The following is a 19,865-nucleotide window of genomic DNA, read 5'->3' as shown; positions in this document are numbered from 1 at the left end:
GTGTTTCCGGATTCTTTAACGCGCCTCATCACCCATTACAATGACGGGGTGTGTTAAAGCGCTGTGTCACACGTTCAAAACCGCTTCTCAAAATCACGGAAAAATGCTGCAATTTTGAGCGGCATTTCCCTGAGCGCATATGTTAGAGCTGCCGAAGGCCGAGTCCACACGGATGTGAGATGTGCCTGAGAAGTACATGTACAACTCCTATTGGACGGCACACAGGCACCCGTCTGTCTCCAAGGTTTCTGCACATTGAATGTCCTATTATCTATAAAAACAGAGGAAAATAGGACAGGGCAGCAATTTTTTTTTCTCTTTGATCCTTGGGAAAAATTTATGTGAATGGCATCATGATCTGTAATGGAGCCGTGTGCTGAGCGTGGAATACAGAAAATACAGCTTTGTGAATGGCCCATAATGTATCACTTAGTCTGTCACTGAAGGGGGACACAATTGTTATATAATCATTCTGGCAGTATATGAGATTACTGATGATATCTCCAGCCTCGCACTACAGCGCAGCGAGACGTCCGTCCCCGAGGAGGTAATGACTATATAATCCCAGAATGTCAGTGCTGTATAATGGGGACATTACAGGGAGACGGTGGGATGTCTTATGGGGGGGTTATCTGTGGGGATCAGGTCATACCGAGCAAAATCCCCCCGCAGTCCAGTAATTATCAACGCAGCAGCTTCTGGAATATTCTTATGTCACATTATAACCCTCATGTTTAATTCCTACTAAATCATCTCCTTCTGTTTCAGGTATAAATAAGAAACTTATGAAAAAAAATCAGGAAATCGTAAGTAATTTTATTAATCCAGCAGTTATTATATAGTAAGTGGTGGGCAGTGTGATGAGTGATATAGGGGACCACCGGGTGAGGATGCCATCACTGACCGGTCACATCTCTACACGAACATCACTGATTCTATAGTGGGATGCTGTCTGATATTTCTGGGGGTCTATAGGGGGGGTCACAACTCCTCCAGTTAGAAGATTACTGAGCCAACTGACTTTATGTTGAATCCCTGTATAGTGAGTGCTTGTAGAGTCCACATCACCTCCTCCTTTAGATTAGAAGCTTTTAGGGTCAGGTCCATCACTGTGAGATGCTACTTTGCCCTGAGTGTCGGGTATTATGGATCATGTTGGTAGCAGTTTATGAAGGTTATTACTATCACCACTACACCATGTACAGTCCATTCCCACCGCGTCCCGGTGACTGTATGACTCCTGCAGTGCTCAGTATTTCCCGGTATATACAGTCCTTAGTCCTTGGTGATCTCCTGTTCTCAGTCCCCGATGACCAGGGAGTTACCTCTGTGCCCCCTGACTATTATAGGACTTGTGGCCATTAGTAAGATAAATCAGCTGATTCGTAGACGGACGCCTCCTGTATACAGAACCAGCCGACCTGACGGAACATTCTGAGCTTTATGGCTTTATAAATTAGGTTAAAAAGAGAAATAATCGGTGTTGTCTTTTGTAGGGTAAAAAAACCGTTCACCACTGGTGACAAGAATGAAGGGGTTGAGCAAGGAGAAGAGTTATATGAAGATATTTAGGAAGACCCTCAAGAAGAAAGAAAACTCAAATCCTGAGAAAAACAATGGAAGTTAATGTCATTCTTGTTGACCAATCAGGAGTTCTACAGAACGCAGCGGATATTTGTGTGTGATGTACGGATTCCCACAGTTGGGAGCAGCGATCTGTCCAAACCAAAGAGACAGATTAATATGTGGATTCATTCTACAGCATCATGATTATACTTTACTCTTTGTGGAAGAAAGTAGAGGGTGACCCATAATAAGACCGAGTGCAGGACTGCTGGTGGGCTTCAGTATGAGGGGGCAGCAGGAGCTCTTAGATCATCAATAGTGTTTTTTACTGGAAAAACCCTTTAAGAATCGATCAGCAGGATAGGCCATCAATAGTTGATTGGCCGGGGTCTGCCGCTCAAGACCTTGGCCCATCAGGTGTGCGGGCACATTCGGTCAGCGCCACAATAACACAGAGGTTGGAGTGGACGCCTCTGCACCAACCTCCCATGTATGTAGTGTCCGGCGCTGGTAACGGGTGAAATCAATGAGAGCCGTGCCTGCAGTTACCAGCACCAGCCACTACATCGGAGGTCGGGACCGAGGCTTTTGCTCTGACCTCTGTTATTGCCTGCACAGCTGATCGGTCGGAGTCCCGGGCAACAGAGCTTGACTGATCAACTATTGATGACCTATCCTGATGATGGGTCATCAATAGTATTTTTAACTGGAAAACCCCAATAGGAAGTAAGATTTAGACTCAAAATTAGTTTTGGCATGATATGTACTGTTGCACAGGAGTCAGTATCGCTGAAAGCTTGCTGGCGAGGCGGCTGTGGAGCTCTCTTCCCCCGCCTGCCTCCATTCACACTAAGTGGACAGTCATTCACAAATGAGCGACTGCTATTTACACTGATTGGCACATCGCTCAGTTTTCCGCATGCATCTACACGGGGCGATTATCCTTCGAATTCCCGTGGGAGCTCAGGAATTTGAATGATTCTAAACAATAATCACCCTTTGTAAATGAGCCATACAGATGCAGGTCACAAACCACACCCAGTTTCACCATGATTTGCTGCAGTCTTTGATGCAATTGTGTAAAAACTGCAGCAATGCCGAAAACATGCGCAAAAACACACATGGTTTTCTCAATGCGTTATTTTTCAGCCATTTAATTGGGGGACACAAACCGTGATTATTAGCTGCTGCCACTAGGAGGTGCAACACTTAAGAGTTTTCTGAGAACCCCAATATTAGTTGCAGTGGAGGGACAGAGTACGTAATGAAATAAAAACATACCTACTTACTTGCTCACTATAAGAGGACTGTCTTATATTTACATTAGCTGCAGCAGTATCGTAGGTGGTTTACCCATGAGACCACTGCCGCCTATAGCCAGCAGGTACACAATCAGTAACGTCCCATAAACTTGCAGGTTTACGGATGACATCACCTTCTGGCTGGGTGACATCACCTGTCAGATGCTGCTGTTGCGGACCGCCGAAACGATAGTCCGGCACGACCGTGAGGTTATTACTTTTATATGGTTTTGTGCACAGGGAACCCAAACCATATAAGAGTAGTAATTCAGAAAACACCTTTAAGAGAAAAAGGAACTCACTTTTTGACTTATTGCCCCCCAGCCCTCTGGGGACAGCTCTATGTTGCTGAGGACAAACTGACTTTTTTGGTAAAGATCTGTTCTTATCAGTTTAATATCGGATATCCTTCTATCTTAGGACCAGAAAGTAAATGGATTTTCAAAACCAGAAACTATAAAAAGAGCCTGTTCTGCCCGCTTCATACCAGCAGCTCCTGCACACAATACATCTTCTACAGACTGTTTATCCCTCTACTGGGGTTACAGTGATTTCCCTTTGCTATGTGCACCGTTTCCTGTCTAATCCAGCTGCAAAGCTTTGAGGATTGCTCTGTAAATGACTGGAAACTCCTCCTTGTCCAACTGGTATCCAGTGCTACTCCGTCCACCAGCCAGCTTGAGTCTGAGATAACCAGAGGCCATGACGGGTAAAGTCACCCCATCCACCATGATTGCAGTTAAAGATGAGTGAGCATACTCGTCCAACTTGATGCTCGTTCGAGTATTAGGGTGCTCGAGATGCTCGTTACTCGAGGCGAGCACCACGCGTTACTCGTCTCGATTAAATGAGCACTGACCATTGAATTCAATGGAGCCGGCAATACAGCCGGCTCCATTGAAAGCAATGGGCTGCCGGCGAGCGCGGGATGAATTTTAGGGAAGGGCTTAAAAATATAAGCCCTTACCTGAAAATCATCCTAAAATGTGTAAAAAAAAAAAAAAAAAAAAAGTATACTCACCTTGTCCCTGCAGCCGGAGTTCAGCCGCGGCCGGCCGGCAGTTCTCCTGAACTGCTGTGAGTAGTATTCAGCAGCCGGGGATTTAAAATCGCGCTGAGCCAATCAGAGGCAGCACTCACTCACCCATTCATGAATTCATGAATGGGTGAGTGAGAGCTGCCTCTGATTGGTGAGGCTGTGACCAATCAGAGGCAGCTCATTCAGCAGGCGGGGATTTTAAATCCCCACCTGCTGAATACTACAGAAAGCAGTTCAGGAGAACTGCCGGCCAGACGCGGCTGAACTCTGGCTGCAGCGGAAAGGTGAGTATACATTTTTTTTTTTTTACACATTTTAGGATGATTTTCAGGTAAGGGCTTATATTTTTAAGCCCTTCCCGAAAATTCATCCCGCGCTCGCCGGCAGCCCATTGCTTTCAATGGAGCCGGCTGTATTGCCGGCTCCATTGAATTCAATGGGCTAACATCGATCTTCTCTTGAGGTGCTCCTCTATGGCAAAGGTTCACATTTCCAATCTAACAATCCAAACCCTTATTCACAGGTCTAAGCCTCATACCCCTAGAAAAGAGAAGACTAATCTGTGTGTACTCAAATGGAAGGGCATTTCCTTTACTTTCAGGATGCGACTCTCCCCTTCCTCAGTTTTCTATGGAGTTCTATGCTCACCACTAAGCCAAGGCATCACTGTTCTGTCATACCCTTGGGAGAGATTCTTTGGTGTTATTCAGACCTGTTGTTTGCTCCAACCACTGCTCTATTTTCAGATAGTCTCTCTTCATCTGTTCTTGGGTATGACAGCAAAGTTGCCCGCTCTACGATCCAGAAGACCTTTGCTGTGGCCATGTCTTGGAGGAACATCATCCTCATCAGGCACCTGTCATGTCTGTTTCTTGAGATCTCTTGTACTACAGGTTCTCTGGAGGTTTCCTACTCAGATGTGCGGGATTGAGCTGGCTGGGTGTGGGTGTGTCTCCAGTCAGCCAATCACTCTAGGTCAGAACACCTAAAAGTTGTCTTCCCAGGGGTGATTATGTTCAGCTTTCTCTGTTCTCCTTCTCTCTGTGTTGTGTGAGCAGGTTCTATGTGTGGTGGCTGCAAGAAAGGTTTCTGTCTTGTGGTTTTGTTTGGTTATGTTGCTGGACTCCTGGTTAGTCTACGGACCAGCGGTATTGCCGGGAAGCAGTGACGTGGCTCACTAGTTTCCATATTTTGGCCAAAATGTCAACAAATACATGGCATTTATAGCATTACCATCTGCTACTAGTGTTTGCGTATTGGCTGCTGTATGGTGTAATTATGGCTCTGTGTGTCAGCTTATCCTTTCCAGTCGTGTCTGTCCGTGGTGGCATGTGTATGCGTCCTAGCCTGGGTACGTGAGTTCCTAGGGGCAGCAAGGGCCCAGATCCAAAGACCGCTGGGACGCCCCTTATTGGGGTGATGTCCCCGCTCAGGTAGGTCCTTGGTCATCTTCCCTTGTAGAAGATAGGGAGAGGTGTCAATTGGCGATTGTTTCACATGGTGTTTCCTATCCTTGGTAACATTTGTGTGTGCCCGGGGTTCACTTGCCCACATGAATGTAACAGCACCCCAACCCCAAAGGTGAAATTTTGGTATAATCTCTGAATCTCTTTCCAGGCCTTCACTTTGGCTGGATCATTTTCAGTCATGTCTCCTCTCTCCTCCCCAAACCATCCCTTTGGATGCTATTTACACACTGAGGATCTGGATTTTCTATCAAACTATAAAGTGGTGCTCCAGACCGGAGGCTAGGCCCTCTGATAACCCTCTTTTGTTCCTCCAAATCTGTAACAAATCCTGGGCACGCTTGTACTATTGTGATGTTCCCACTGGTAACCCTGGGGTTGATACTTGAAGAGGTCAGATCAGTATTTGTTCTTATCCTTATAGTGTCTCAGGACTAACCAAACCACCTTGGCATGTAGCAACTATAATCCTCAGCACAGACGACCCCCTGGCACATTCCAACTTATTCAGATCTGCTCCCTCAATATCCTGCCTTACTCCTGATTTTATAGCCCTGAAATCAGAAGTTTTTCAGGCTAGTTCAGCCAGAGCACGATGCAGGTGGGAAATCTGGCTGCTTCTGGTATTTTTTTATTATTTTTAAGGAATGTTTATCAGAAAAGATGATGAACAAAGATAATGCAGAGTATCGCGACACAAGCACAACGATACAACACAAAAATGGAAGAGAGACATCATAATATATCAAGCATTGGATTATTGTATCCAGAATTACAGGAATAAGCTCACTTTTATATTCCATTTCTGTTTGGAGTCTGTTACAAAACGAGGGAAGGTTAAAAAATTCTTAAAGCTTCCCAACAAGGTAGTTTGAAATTAACCAAGAGGACAAAAACCATAAACCTTCAGTGCAGCAGAAAAGATAAAGAGGGCAAGATCTTATAAAGCAGGGACCCTTATACATTACATCGGCTGAGAGCAGTTACTCGGGCCGTGCTATCAAGGTGATTTATCTGAATTTGGTGGAATATTTTTAATTACTTTACAAAGGGTTTATTGTGTAAAGAGAAAAAAAACTTTAATAGTTAAGATAAGATCATTTTCTGTGCTGTGCTGTCAAAATCCATGTAAAAGTTGTCCCATCTGTACTCTTCATTGGGGTACACAGCACCTGCCCGCTGTTCTGAGGTTAAGTTGCATCTTGGTGTTTTATGTTCTTGTTTTACATCCTTTACCTTGTTTTTCTGGCGCTAAAACACAAACTGATTAACTCAGTGCTTATAGGAAGAGCTATTTTTTTCTTAGCGTCGGGCTCCTACTGGCAGTAGCCTATACCCATGGTATCTATGTCCCCCAGTGAAGACTGCAAGAAAGATTTTACAGTAAGTATAAAAATACTCTCTGGGGTGATTTTTATAGCACTGCAGTCTAAGGGCCCTTTTACACAAGCTGATGAATCGTTGCACAGGAAGCGGCCACATACTCACTGATACGAGAGGGCAGGTATATAAACCATATAGCGGTCTGGACTCTGCATGCTTGAGGGATATCTGGTTTATATGCCTGCCCTCTTGTATCAGTGAGTATGTGGCCGCTCTTTGTGATTGTTTTTTTTTCTGTTTGATAATTCCGTTTCTGTGATTTTAATTGTTCAGTGTAAATGCAGCCTCGACTGAACGACGAGTGAGTTCATTTGCTTCTTGTTTGTCCAGTTTCTGCATACAGTAAACTGAATGACTGCTCGGCCGTGTAAATAGGCAGTCCTTCATCTATGAACAACTGCCTGTTTACTGTTAATAGAGGCGGGCTGGAACAATCCCCGGCGCTCCACCTCCATTCACTGAACGATGCTCGTTCCTCTGTAAAACCACAGGAACAATTATTGCTGAGACGATCTGCTAGGCATCTGTGCCCGACATGTTGAATAGTGTAAGAGGGCCCTTAATATACTCTAAATGACTGTAATATGAGCTGCATGCAGATTGCCCCCTAGCGGGGACAACAGGCAGTGACTGTGGTTTGAGGGGGCTGACAGTACAGAACTGTGTAATGGCGCCATGTAGTCATAAGCAAAGCTCTTATTAAGTCTATTCAGAAAAGGCTCCAATGTTGGTGCTGCTGGTTTTAGAGGCAGGAGTAGGTAGTTATAGTTTACTTCTCGGTCACCAGGTGAAGCCATTATTTTATCTGTATTCCACATATAGCCATTCCTTTCATTTAGAGATGATGTTTACATTTTACTTCTATTTCCAACTTATGTGTTTCTCACTGTGATAATTCCTATTCCGTTCCTTGGTTACACTTGTATGTCTGTATATGTGGTGATGTCTGTATTATTGTATGCTAATAGTGACATGAAGGATATAGCATTCAGCCTGTTTCATTATTGACAGTAGGAGTCCAGAACGATAAGAAGAGTATGACATGGCCTTCACTAAGGTTAGATATAGAACAACTGATGGAGAGAATACAGCGTTCTATATTATGGATGTGAAGTCCTGGATGTCTCTTTCCCAGAGGAGCCTTGCTGTCCTCTTGTGACCTCCTCCACGGCATTACTAGAAGTCACCACATCAATGTCATTATCGCGTCACACTCCTAATGACAGAGCATTATATTAAATGTATCATTGTAATAAAGAATTATTTTAGTCAAACTGCTGTAATCTCTGGCTGGCCTCACGTCTCACCGAACTGCTTATTAAGCTCCATACAATCCCTTACCACCTGGGCCGCCATATTGATTTTTGGCCTCACGCTGTTCTCACCTGCCATCCTGGAGATCACCATAACTCTGCTTTATCTATTACCTCAGTGTGGTTTTATGAAGTGGGAAATACGTCCCAAGACTTAAACTCAAATATTCAATAGATCACAGCACACTTTCCACCTTATAGTGTAAAAGGGAAGATAATCCTCACCGCCAGTGCACGCTCATTCAGGGTCCTGGATCCTGGACAGTCATTCAAATAGCATAAGGTATGGAAGAGCAGCACTCCAGGGATTTTAAATGAAGTAAAAATCTTTATTGCCCCAAAGAAACAACGTTTCAACTCTCTGCTGAGAGTCTTTGTCAAGTCCTAATACATACAAATACACGCCCTCTTTAAATACCCCCCATGGCTCCACCTTCACCAATCACAATTATCATTGCACAATACATTTAAAAGCAATGCATTAACATTGGGTGTATACAACTCCTACCCCAGGTGCGGAATATCTAATCACAAGGAAAGTGTGGGTGTCATGCTGGGCGTCCCGTCCTCCGTTGCCGGTCCGGTCGCAGCCCTCCTACGTCAACGTTCTCGCTAAGGATCTCGCGAGATAGCCATGGGATTCCCCACTGAGACGTCACAGTCCACCGCTCGAGCCCTCCCGCTATGGATCTCGCGAGACTATCGCGGGATTCCTCATCGTGGTGACACAATCAGCTGTTTAGAGCGATATACACACAGCGTAAGGCACGCTGTGATCATCGCCTGCATTGGCCCAGTATGTTACTACTAACCCACACATATTTTGTCGGTATCGCGCTGTATGCGCATGCGCATGCGCATCCAACCAATTTGTGGTGTAAACACATAATATTAAGCACATATCGCCAGTAGAGCCCAATCACATTACACATCAGGCTCAATATACATACATATAACTGCTGCTAGAGCCTATTAATGGACACTACCACGTGCCTCCAACTTAAGATGACATAGATCTATTATAATGAGAGCGCATCGCGAGTAAAGCGTAAACAGATTATGTGACCAACATTCCGCATGCAAATGCAACCGCGGCTATTAAGGTCCATAGGCATAAATTACTACAGCATCCATTCGCCACGATATAACGTAAACCGGGTTAATAGCCAGATCATCTAGAGAGGAATAATATATACTATTTACGTCACCTTTATTCCAAACTACAAGAATATTATCCAGGGTTAATAAACCATATCCTACCCATTCACCACGAATAATTACCGGATCTAGATCACACTTGACCGCTAAAGGACAGAAGTATAACAAAGTCCAAACAAAGCATGACATCACACAATTATTCCAAATGCTCAATTCTTTATTGGTTTAATCAATTAATCTTTTTATAACGCACGGGATAGGCAGACTGTAACACCCAATGTGATCTGAAAAAAAACAAACACACAACAAAATTAGTGAAATCCTGTGATTAAAAAATGCAAGTATGAGTCAAAAAGCACCCAAAAATATCATAATGCCCATTAATTAAGATGTAATAATGGATTGTATTCCACATTTAACCCATTCGGGGTCAGGGAATCCAATCTGTAAATCCATTTAGCCTCCAACAATTTTAATTTCTGTTCCCTATTACCTCCCCTGATATCCTTATCCACCGAGTCTATTACCATGAATCGAAATTGACTGGTGGTGTGATTATGATCATCAAAATGTCTGGGAATAGGTAGGTCCAATTTTTTTGTCCTAATATTGCTTTTGTGATTTGCCATGCGCTTGCGGACCTCCGTGATGGTTTGACCCACATACTGAAGACCGCAAGGGCAGCAAACCAAATACACGACAAACGCCGACCAGCAGCTGTACCATCCACGTATACGGTACCTCTTCCCAGATCTGGGGTGCACAAAACTATCCCCCTTGACCATGTTGTGGCAAGACGCACACCCCAGGCATGGAAAGTTACCCTTCTTAACCGGTGCCAATGTCCTTTGTGTGGAACCGGAAGAGGGAGCAACAGATGTACGGACCAAACGGTCCCTCAAATTCCGTGCCCGTTTATAGGCCATCATGGGTGGACGTGAAAACTCCACAATTTCAGGATGACAATTTGAAAGAACATGCCAATGTTTTCTCAGTACATACTGAATTTCCTTACTATGTGTCCCATAAATGGAAACGAATGGAATCCGTTTCATTGTGTCTCTGGTCATGATAGGAGGGCCAAGAATAGACGCTCGTTCAATCCGTCTAACCCTGCATGTCTGTTCAACCAACAACTCATGGGGATAACCCCTAGAGATGAATTTATTGTACATCATCTCCAACCTTTCATCAAAAAACTCATCGCTGACCACCCGCCGGACCCTGAGCATCTGGCTCCAGGGTAAGGACTTAATCATGGCCGGCGGGTGGCAGCTAGAGTAATGTAGTAAATTGTTGCGATCAGTTGGCTTGATGTACAAATCCGTCTTCAAGTGGGTCCCCTGTTTTATAACCAGGATGTCCAAAAACTGTAAGGACGTGTCTGATGCGACAAGCGTGAATTTTAATTCAGGAAGGAAATCATTCAATTCCTTGTGGAAGATGTCCAATTGCTCCATTGAGCCATTCCATATGAGGAAGATGTCGTCAATGTACCTCCACCATACCTGGGCAAAGGCCCAGGATGGGGAGGTACAGAGACGCATCTCCTCCATATGCCGCATGTAGATGTTGGCATACGATGGGGCCACATTAGACCCCATCGCAGTCCCTTGCAACTGCCGATAGAATCGGTTCTGATACAGAAAACAATTATTGGATAGAACCAACGTCAGTAATGTAAGGACAAAGTCCACACACTCCACAGACAAAGTGGACCTGGACAAATAATATTCCACAGAGGCTATGCCAACATCATGTTTAATAATCGTGTACAAAGAAGACACGTCAAAAGATGCTAGAATGGCCTCCTCCCTGATGGTAACTGAAGCCAATTTGCAAAGGAAATCTGAAGTATCCTTGATGTATGATATAGCCTCCATGGCATACCGTCTGAGAACCTTGTCCAGGAAACGAGAGACATTGTTGAATAAGGACCCCCTACCCGACACAATGGGTCGTCCCGGTGGGTGTTGTACATCCTTGTGGATCTTGGGTAATGTGTAAATTTTAGCCATAATCGGATACTCCGGATACAGAAAGTCAAGCAATTGTTGATCTATTAATCCCTGATTTTTAGCCCGATCCAAAACCAATTTCAATCCCTGCCGGGCTTCATTGGTTGGATCTGATGACAATACCTCATAAACCATAGGGTCAGATAGTTGTGTCTCTAGCTCTTGGTGATAATATTGGGTGTCCATGATGACAATAGCTCCTCCCTTATCCGCAGGGCGGATAGTGACCTGATCATCATTACTAAGTGACCTGATTGACTGCCACTCCGTTTTACTCATATTGGACTGTGCCCTACGCATACTCCGTCGAGCTCTTATCTTAGCAATATCATGATTAACCAATCGTGAATATGTATCAACAGAAGAATCCCCCCCTGGTGGTTGGTATTTACTCGGATTCCGCAGACCAATACTTTTAGACGAAAAACACACATCATCATTATCAATTGGCACGTTAGAACTTTGACTGCTCTCAGTAGTTGAAAACTGTGTACATAATCTCAAACGTCTCACAAATTGTCTGACGCTAATGTCAATGTCAAACCATTCCGTATCTCCCATAGGAACAAACGAAAGGCCCTTCGACAGGGCACGTTCCTGTATTGCAGAAAGGGGTTTAGCAGAGATATTTACCACAGGTACCTCACTTATCTCCTGTTCTTGGATCCCGACCGGGTTTGTATCGTCCTGGGGTCTCTTCCGGGAGCGGTCATGCTTCCTTCCCCCCCGTCTCCTTCTCTTGCTCGAAATGTGGTACCGGCCCCTTTCGGGGGTCGTTGCCCTAAAAAAGGCTCCACCGTGGAGGAGGATAGACCCATCTCTTCGGCCGACTCGGATCCCGCTGAGGACCATCCAAAGTGGGATTTACCCCATCTTGGTCTTCTCTGTCTAAACTTTTTTCTTACCGGATTATTGCTTGACTGAGCATTAGGGCCACTTTGCCAATTGTAGATTTTACCAGATGCATAGTCCAGCTCGTCCCTGGACCATTTATTTTGTTTCGTATGCTCAACCTCATTCTTGTATCTCTGCGAAGAAGTTTTAATTCTCTCCAGACAACTATTCAATTCCGACTCAGATAACATAGTACGGATTTCCTGTTCCATAGTTGTAATAGTAGTCGTAGTTTTCATTATCTCCTCCTGCAAAAACTCCAAGTAGAGCAAAATCAGGTCAAATGCAAATTTGTTTGCAATACATACAAACTTCTCCAAGAAGGCTTCATTGTCTGCAAACAACGTAGGGCGAGTATGCGGTCGTAGACCTCTGGGAATTCTCTGTGCCAGGTAATACTCCCGCAACGTTGTGGAATGCAATTTTAAGGCAATAAGGTGCTTAGTGATAGACTCAAACTTGCGCAGATGGACCTTTACATCGGGTGTACTAAATAAAGTATTGTCCTTCTCTGAGCGTTCAATGATGCGGACCGCATCATCTATCGTGTATGAGAACACTCTGGGCTTACCAGATTCCCCAACTGGTTGATTGAAAATAGAGGGATCTTCTTGAGATGCTCGCGATCCTAGATCCATAATAGTAACAGTCCCAAATATTCAATAGATCACAGCACACTTTCCACCTTATAGTGTAAAAGGGAAGATAATCCTCACCGCCAGTGCACGCTCATTCAGGGTCCTGGATCCTGGACAGTCATTCAAATAGCATAAGGTATGGAAGAGCAGCACTCCAGGGATTTTAAATGAAGTAAAAATCTTTATTGTCCCAAAGAAACAACGTTTCAACTCTCTGCTGAGAGTCTTTGTCAAGTCCTAATACATACAAATACACGCCCTCTTTAAATACCCACCATGGCTCCACCTTCACCAATCACAATCACCTTCACCTTCACCAATCACAATTATCATTGCACAATACATTTAAAAGCAATGCATTAACATAGGGTGTATACAACTCCTACCCCAGGTGCGGAATATCTAATCACAAGGAAAGTGTGGGTGTAGTTTATTGATGAAAGGTTGGAGATGATGTACAATAAATTCATCTCTAGGGGTTATCCCCATGAGTTGTTGGTTGAACAGACATGCAGGGTTAGACGGATTGAACGAGCGTCTATTCTTGGCCCTCCTATCATGACCAGAGACACAATGAAACGGATTCCATTCGTTTCCACTTATGGGACACATAGTAAGGAAATTCAGTATGTACTGAGAAAACATTGGCATGTTCTTTCAAATTGTCATCCTGAAATTGTGGAGTTTTCACGTCCACCCATGATGGCCTATAAACGGGCACGGAATTTGAGGGACCGTTTGGTCCGTACATCTGTTGCTCCCTCTTCCAGTTCCACACAAAGGACATTGGCACCGGTTAAGAAGGGTAACTTTCCATGCCTGGGGTGTGCGTCTTGCCACAACATGGTCAAGGGGGATAGTTTTGTGCACCCCAGATCTGGGAAGAGGTACCGTATACGTGGATGGTACAGCTGCTGGTCGGCGTTTGTCGTGTATTTGGTTTGCTGCCCTTGCGGTCTTCAGTATGTGGGTCAAACCATCACGGAGGTCCGCAAGCGCATGGCAAATCACAAAAGCAATATTAGGACAAAAAAATTGGACCTACCTATTCCCAGACATTTTGATGATCATAATCACACCACCAGTCAATTTCGATTCATGGTAATAGACTCGGTGGATAAGGATATCAGGGGAGGTAATAGGGAACAGAAATTAAAATTGTTGGAGGCTAAATGGATTTACAGATTGGATTCCCTGACCCCGAATGGGTTAAATGTGGAATACAATCCATTATTACATCTTAATTAATGGGCATTATGATATTTTTGGGTGCTTTTTGACTCATACTTGCATTTTTTAATCACAGGATTTCACTAATTTTGTTGTGTGTTTGTTTTTTTTCAGATCACATTGGGTGTTACAGTCTGCCTATCCCGTGCGTTATAAAAAGATTAATTGATTAAACCAATAAAGAATTGAGCATTTGGAATAATTGTGTGATGTCATGCTTTGTTTGGACTTTGTTATACTTCTGTCCTTTAGCGGTCAAGTGTGATCTAGATCCGGTAATTATTCGTGGTGAATGGGTAGGATATGGTTTATTAACCCTGGATAATATTCTTGTAGTTTGGAATAAAGGTGACGTAAATAGTATATATTATTCCTCTCTAGATGATCTGGCTATTAACCCGGTTTACGTTATATCGTGGCGAATGGATGCTGTAGTAATTTATGCCTATGGACCTTAATAGCCGCGGTTGCATTTGCATGCGGAATGTTGGTCACATAATCTGTTTACGCTTTACTCGCGATGCGCTCTCATTATAATAGATCTATGTCATCTTAAGTTGGAGGCACGTGGTAGTGTCCATTAATAGGCTCTAGCAGCAGTTATATGTATGTATATTGAGCCTGATGTGTAATGTGATTGGGCTCTACTGGCGATATGTGCTTAATATTATGTGTTTACACCACAAATTGGTTGGATGCGCATGCGCATGCGCATACAGCGCGATACCGACAAAATATGTGTGGGTTAGTAGTAACATACTGGGCCAATGCAGGCGATGATCACAGCGTGCCTTACGCTGTGTGTATATCGCTCTAAACAGCTGATTGTGTCACCACGATGAGGAATCCCGCGATAGTCTCGCGAGATCCCTAGCGGGAGGGCTCGAGCGGTGGACTGTGACGTCTCAGTGGGGAATCCCATGGCTATCTCGCGAGATCCTTAGCGAGAACGCTGACGTAGGAGGGCTGCGACCGGACCGGCAACGGAGGACGGGACGCCCAGCATGACACCCACACTTTCCTTGTGATTAGATATTCCGCACCTGGGGTAGGAGTTGTATACACCCAATGTTAATGCATTGCTTTTAAATGTATTGTGCAATGATAATTGTGATTGGTGAAGGTGGAGCCATGGGGGGTATTTAAAGAGGGCGTGTATTTGTATGTATTAGGACTTGACAAAGACTCTCAGCAGAGAGTTGAAACGTTGTTTCTTTGGGACAATAAAGATTTTTACTTCATTTAAAATCCCTGGAGTGCTGCTCTTCCATACCTTATGCTATTCCAAGACTTAAACTCAGTGGAAAGGTCCAGACCCGAGTGTTAGAGCTGGAAATACTTTACATCCTGCCACTGAACACTGTCTTCTCTTCATGTATCTGCACATCCATTGTTGTGCTGCTCTATGAATTAACATGAAAAGTTTACCCTTTTCCTGCCAAACTGTATTTTAATGGAATAAAATATTGGGTTCTTGGTGTCCCATGATTTACTGCCCCATCCTTGTTTAGTAGTTTATAGTCTCTCTCCTCCAGCAGTTTTGTGCCCATGTTGTCAAGGGGTCAGGAAGCTATCCATTTCCTGCACCGCAGAGAACAGCTCTATGTAGCTGCCAGCTGTGCCTTGTTCCATCCTGTACAGGTGAGTATAGCATCTGCTCCATGAATACCGTCATCCCAATTCTTCTCCTAATCATGTCCCTGTCTGCTGCTGCTTCCAACTGATGTGTCTCTGCTCTCCTCTACTCCAGCCTGAGGACTTCCTCACGGATGTCCATTGAGCCCCCTTTGGCTTTCTAGATCTCAGCTAAGTTTTTTTGTCTTCCATGTTACTAGTAGGACTTCTATTACATTGTGTCATCTGATTTCTTGACCCTTCGCTCCTTCTTCATTCCTTAAGATATGCACTTGGCACCTTGCTTGCTGCTCTTCTTGAATCTCTCCTGGTACTTCTGCCTGGCTTTCATTGTATTCCTGAGTTTTCCCCTTGGCTTTTCTGTAATCTATGCATTTGTGTTTATTACCATGTCCTTGATACATGCAGTTGCTCATCCACTGCCACATTGTGACAACTCAGGGGCTGCCACTTTGAGAGTTGACGAAGAACAGAGAGATTCCTTGGTTTCACACTTTGGTTGCTTGTTAACCAATTGTACAACCTCAACATGTTTGGCAACAACGTATTAATTGTTACTTGTAACTCAAAGAAGTTTTTTTTTCCTGTCACATTTATTTAAAAATCGGTAACACAAACCATTACCACAAAATCACTACCAAGAATCAACTCTGGATACTATATATATATATATATATATATATATATATGTATGTATGTATGTATGTGTGTGTGAAAATGTATCCTTCACTGAGAGCTGAGGTCTCAGATTTATATAGCTCTATATAAATATAAGGAAGTGAAAAGCTGGGTAAAAATATACAGCTAATTAATACATTTTTGACACTAGCTATTAAAAGTAGAAAGAACAAAGACAAAAAATTCAGAAGGCAAGTTGAGGAGCAAGAGACACCGATCACAAACTAAAATGTTTTTATACAGCTGCACAGAGCATGGGAAACAAACAAGGAGAATTGGTGCTCCTAATACAGGAAGAGAAATATGAGGTCATAGGCATCACGGAAACTTGGTGAAATGATACACATGATTGGAACACAAGGCTTGAAGGATACAACTTATTTATAAGAAACAGACCAAAAAAAGGGGAGGAGGTATTGTGTTGTATGTTAGGAAAACATTAATCTCCACTGAGATTCAAGCTTCAGAGCATGGGAGCTCTGTAGAAACTGTTAGGGTAAGAATACAAGGAGAGAACAGAAAGGACACCATTGTAGGCATTTACTATAGGCCACATGGACAAGCAGAAGATATGGATGAACTATTTCTACATGAGATGGCCAAGCCCTCCAAAAAGCATGACATAGTGATCATGGGAGATTTTAACTATTGAGACATTTGTTGGGAAGCTCTTTCAGGTAAAAGTAATGGATCCAACAAATTTTTATCCTCTCTTGCTCACAACTTTATTTTCCAAAAGGTCAAACAGAAAACAAGGGGATCTGCTATCTTGGACCTAGGTTTTACCAAAAGGGAGGAAATGGTTGAGGAAGTAAGGGTGGCTGGGACCTTAGGAGGCACTGATCATGGTATCCTTGAATTTTGGATAAAAAGGGGAGGAAGACCTGAGAAAACTCTGACCTCAAGGTTGGATTTCAGAAAGGCAGAATTTAATGAACTCCGAATGAGGGTAGGAAGAATCCAATGGCTGGATGTTCTTAAGAACAGAAATGTCCAAGAAGGTTGGAAAATATTGCAAAATGAGATTCTCAAAGCACAATCGTTAACAATTAGAGATGAGCGAACCTACTCGTTTCGAGTAATTACTTGATTGAGCACCGCGATTTTCGAGTACTTCAGTACTCTGGAGCAAAGATTCGGGGGGGGGGGGGGGCCGGGGGGCGGCGTGACGGAGCGGGGGTAGCAGCGGGGAACAGGGGGGAGCCCTCTCTCCTTCTCCCCCCCCCCACTGCAACCCCCCACTCACCCATGGGGCCCCCCCATCAAATGGAAAGCGGGGAGAAGATCTATAGAAGAATATAATGTGGTCTACAGAAACTGTAGGGCAAGTGTCAGAAAAGCTGAAGCTAATAATGAATTAAGGCTTGCAACAGGAGCCAAAAGCAATAAAAAAGGATTTTGGGGGTATGTCAAAAGCAAAATAAAAGTCAAAGATGCTATTGGATGCTTACAAGATGAAAATGGTGAATTGGTTAAGAATGATGTTGAGAGGGCCAAACTTTTAAATTCCTATTTTGTATCTGTTTTCTCTCAGAAAGTAGATGTAACATCAAGTGATCATCCCTGTGCTATTGGGGGAATAAAAAAAATGCAGGCTATCTATAAGCAGAGAGACTGACATTGAAGAATAGCCCTCGTAAAACTAGTGATGTACAAAAGATAAGTTAACAGTTTATGTTCCCTGTCATCGTAACCTTAACTAACTGTGTGTACCATACTATATTCTAGAATTAGGTATGGATGTAGAGCACAGTAATAATACACTGCTGAATTGGGGTTAAATTTGCCTAAAATGGGTGCAACCTCCACCTGTAAAACAAAAGGATATAAAACCTTTTGAGGCTTTTGATAAACCATTCTGGAGAGAGATGTAGAGATGTCTTCTGACCTTTAGCTGGATAGAAGTGGCTGGGGAAAGATTCCATAGCGTGAAGATGGAGAGGCCTTCCTCTGATCCATGCATGATGTAAATTTTGACACCTTTATTCACCAGGAGTTTCGTCGTAAAACCTGATTTGCAATCCATTTTATGCTGTTTCAAAGTAGACGTAATGACAGAGAATTTTCGTGGCAACTGAATTGTGATTTGGGAGATATCCATGAAGAGTCGAAGTCCTCCAAAGGGTTCTGGAAAATCTGGTAGTTTTCTTGCAGACCGCATCAAAGCTTCTTTAATATACTAGTAATGCAATCAAGCACTTATATCTCTAGTGAGATTTTCAGATATTGCCTTGGGTTTGGAGAGTCTCTGTGCTCTATCTATCAGATGGTCTATAGGTTGGCAGACTGGGAGAACAGCTTTTATAAGGTTGTGTAAATATTGTGTTCATATGTGGGGACATTTTCAGGAATGCCTCTGAATTTTGTGTTTCTCCTGTTGCGGTCCTCAATATCTGCCATCTTCATCTTCAATGCTTCCATTTCACTTCCAATGAATAATGGCCATCTGTGGGGCTGAGTTATTTCTCCCATTTTAGATTTAACATGATCTACCTTGCTTCCCAGCTCATCTGTGGCAGAGTTTACTTTGGTTGTGAAGCAGGACAGACCATGTTGTAAGTGAGCCTGAAAGCAAGAATCATCTCTTTAATAAAGGATTCTGAAGCTGTGTTGTTTGAGGTAGGTAATTCCTTAATAGGATCTTTGTCTTGCAACACATTAGTAGAGTCTAGTGCTGAATCTTCCTCTCTTCTGGATATCTGATTTGCAGGGCTGCTGGAGGGGGATTGCAAGGCATGTACTGCAGTATCTAGGCCTAACCGTAAGACCTTAACCCCTTTAGTGGCACACCCAGAAAATCTCCGGGGCTTGCTGCATTGAAATGTGCTGAAGACTACCTAAACCTGCCACCAAAGGGGTTAATGGAGCCTGCAGTCCCCAATAGCTGCTTCACAGGAGGAGCGGAAGATAGTGGGGCCCTGTGTTAAAAACTGCTTTTATTACCTGGGCAACTAAATGAGGAGGCTGTATGTGGCACGAGGCCGGCACCATTTTGCCTGGTGAGAGAAAAGCTCAGTTAGCCTCTTGGGCTCCCTCTTGGCTGCCCTCTTCCTGGTCATGGTTTGTTGTGGCTGTCGCTGTGTCTCTCCAGCCTGCTGCGAGGGCACTGAAGGTGTCGCTGGGTGACGCTAGTGGGGGAGATCAGCAATGCACATCTGTGCTTGAGCTCGGTTAGACTCTTCCAATAGCATTACGTCTTTGAGTCGAGGCGAAATATTTGCATATTGTGTATGAAAAATATGAAGTAAGAATTTCCTTTACTGCTAAATGGCTTTTTTTTTGCTTATTATGCTGTATTACACTTTGGTAAGGGCTTTAAAACGAATGTACTGGTGACTGTATCCCTTTAAGGCCACCTGAACACGGCAGAGATGGATTCCGCATGCAGGTTTCCACAGCGGATTCCCACTGTGACCATGTTTTCTTACCTGTTTCTTCTGTACTGCGGATGGTTGCAGCAAGCCGCCATCAGACATGTGCAGTACAGAATTTTCTTTTTAAACTCCTGCTTTTCCGGTGTCAAAACTAGGCGATGGCACGGAATCC

Source organism: Eleutherodactylus coqui, chromosome 8 (genome assembly GCF_035609145.1).
Source record: "Eleutherodactylus coqui strain aEleCoq1 chromosome 8, aEleCoq1.hap1, whole genome shotgun sequence".
Lineage (NCBI taxonomy): Eukaryota > Metazoa > Chordata > Amphibia > Anura > Eleutherodactylidae > Eleutherodactylus > Eleutherodactylus coqui.
The sequence above is the reverse complement of the archived record's forward strand: the minus strand, read 5'-3'. Positions refer to the sequence as shown.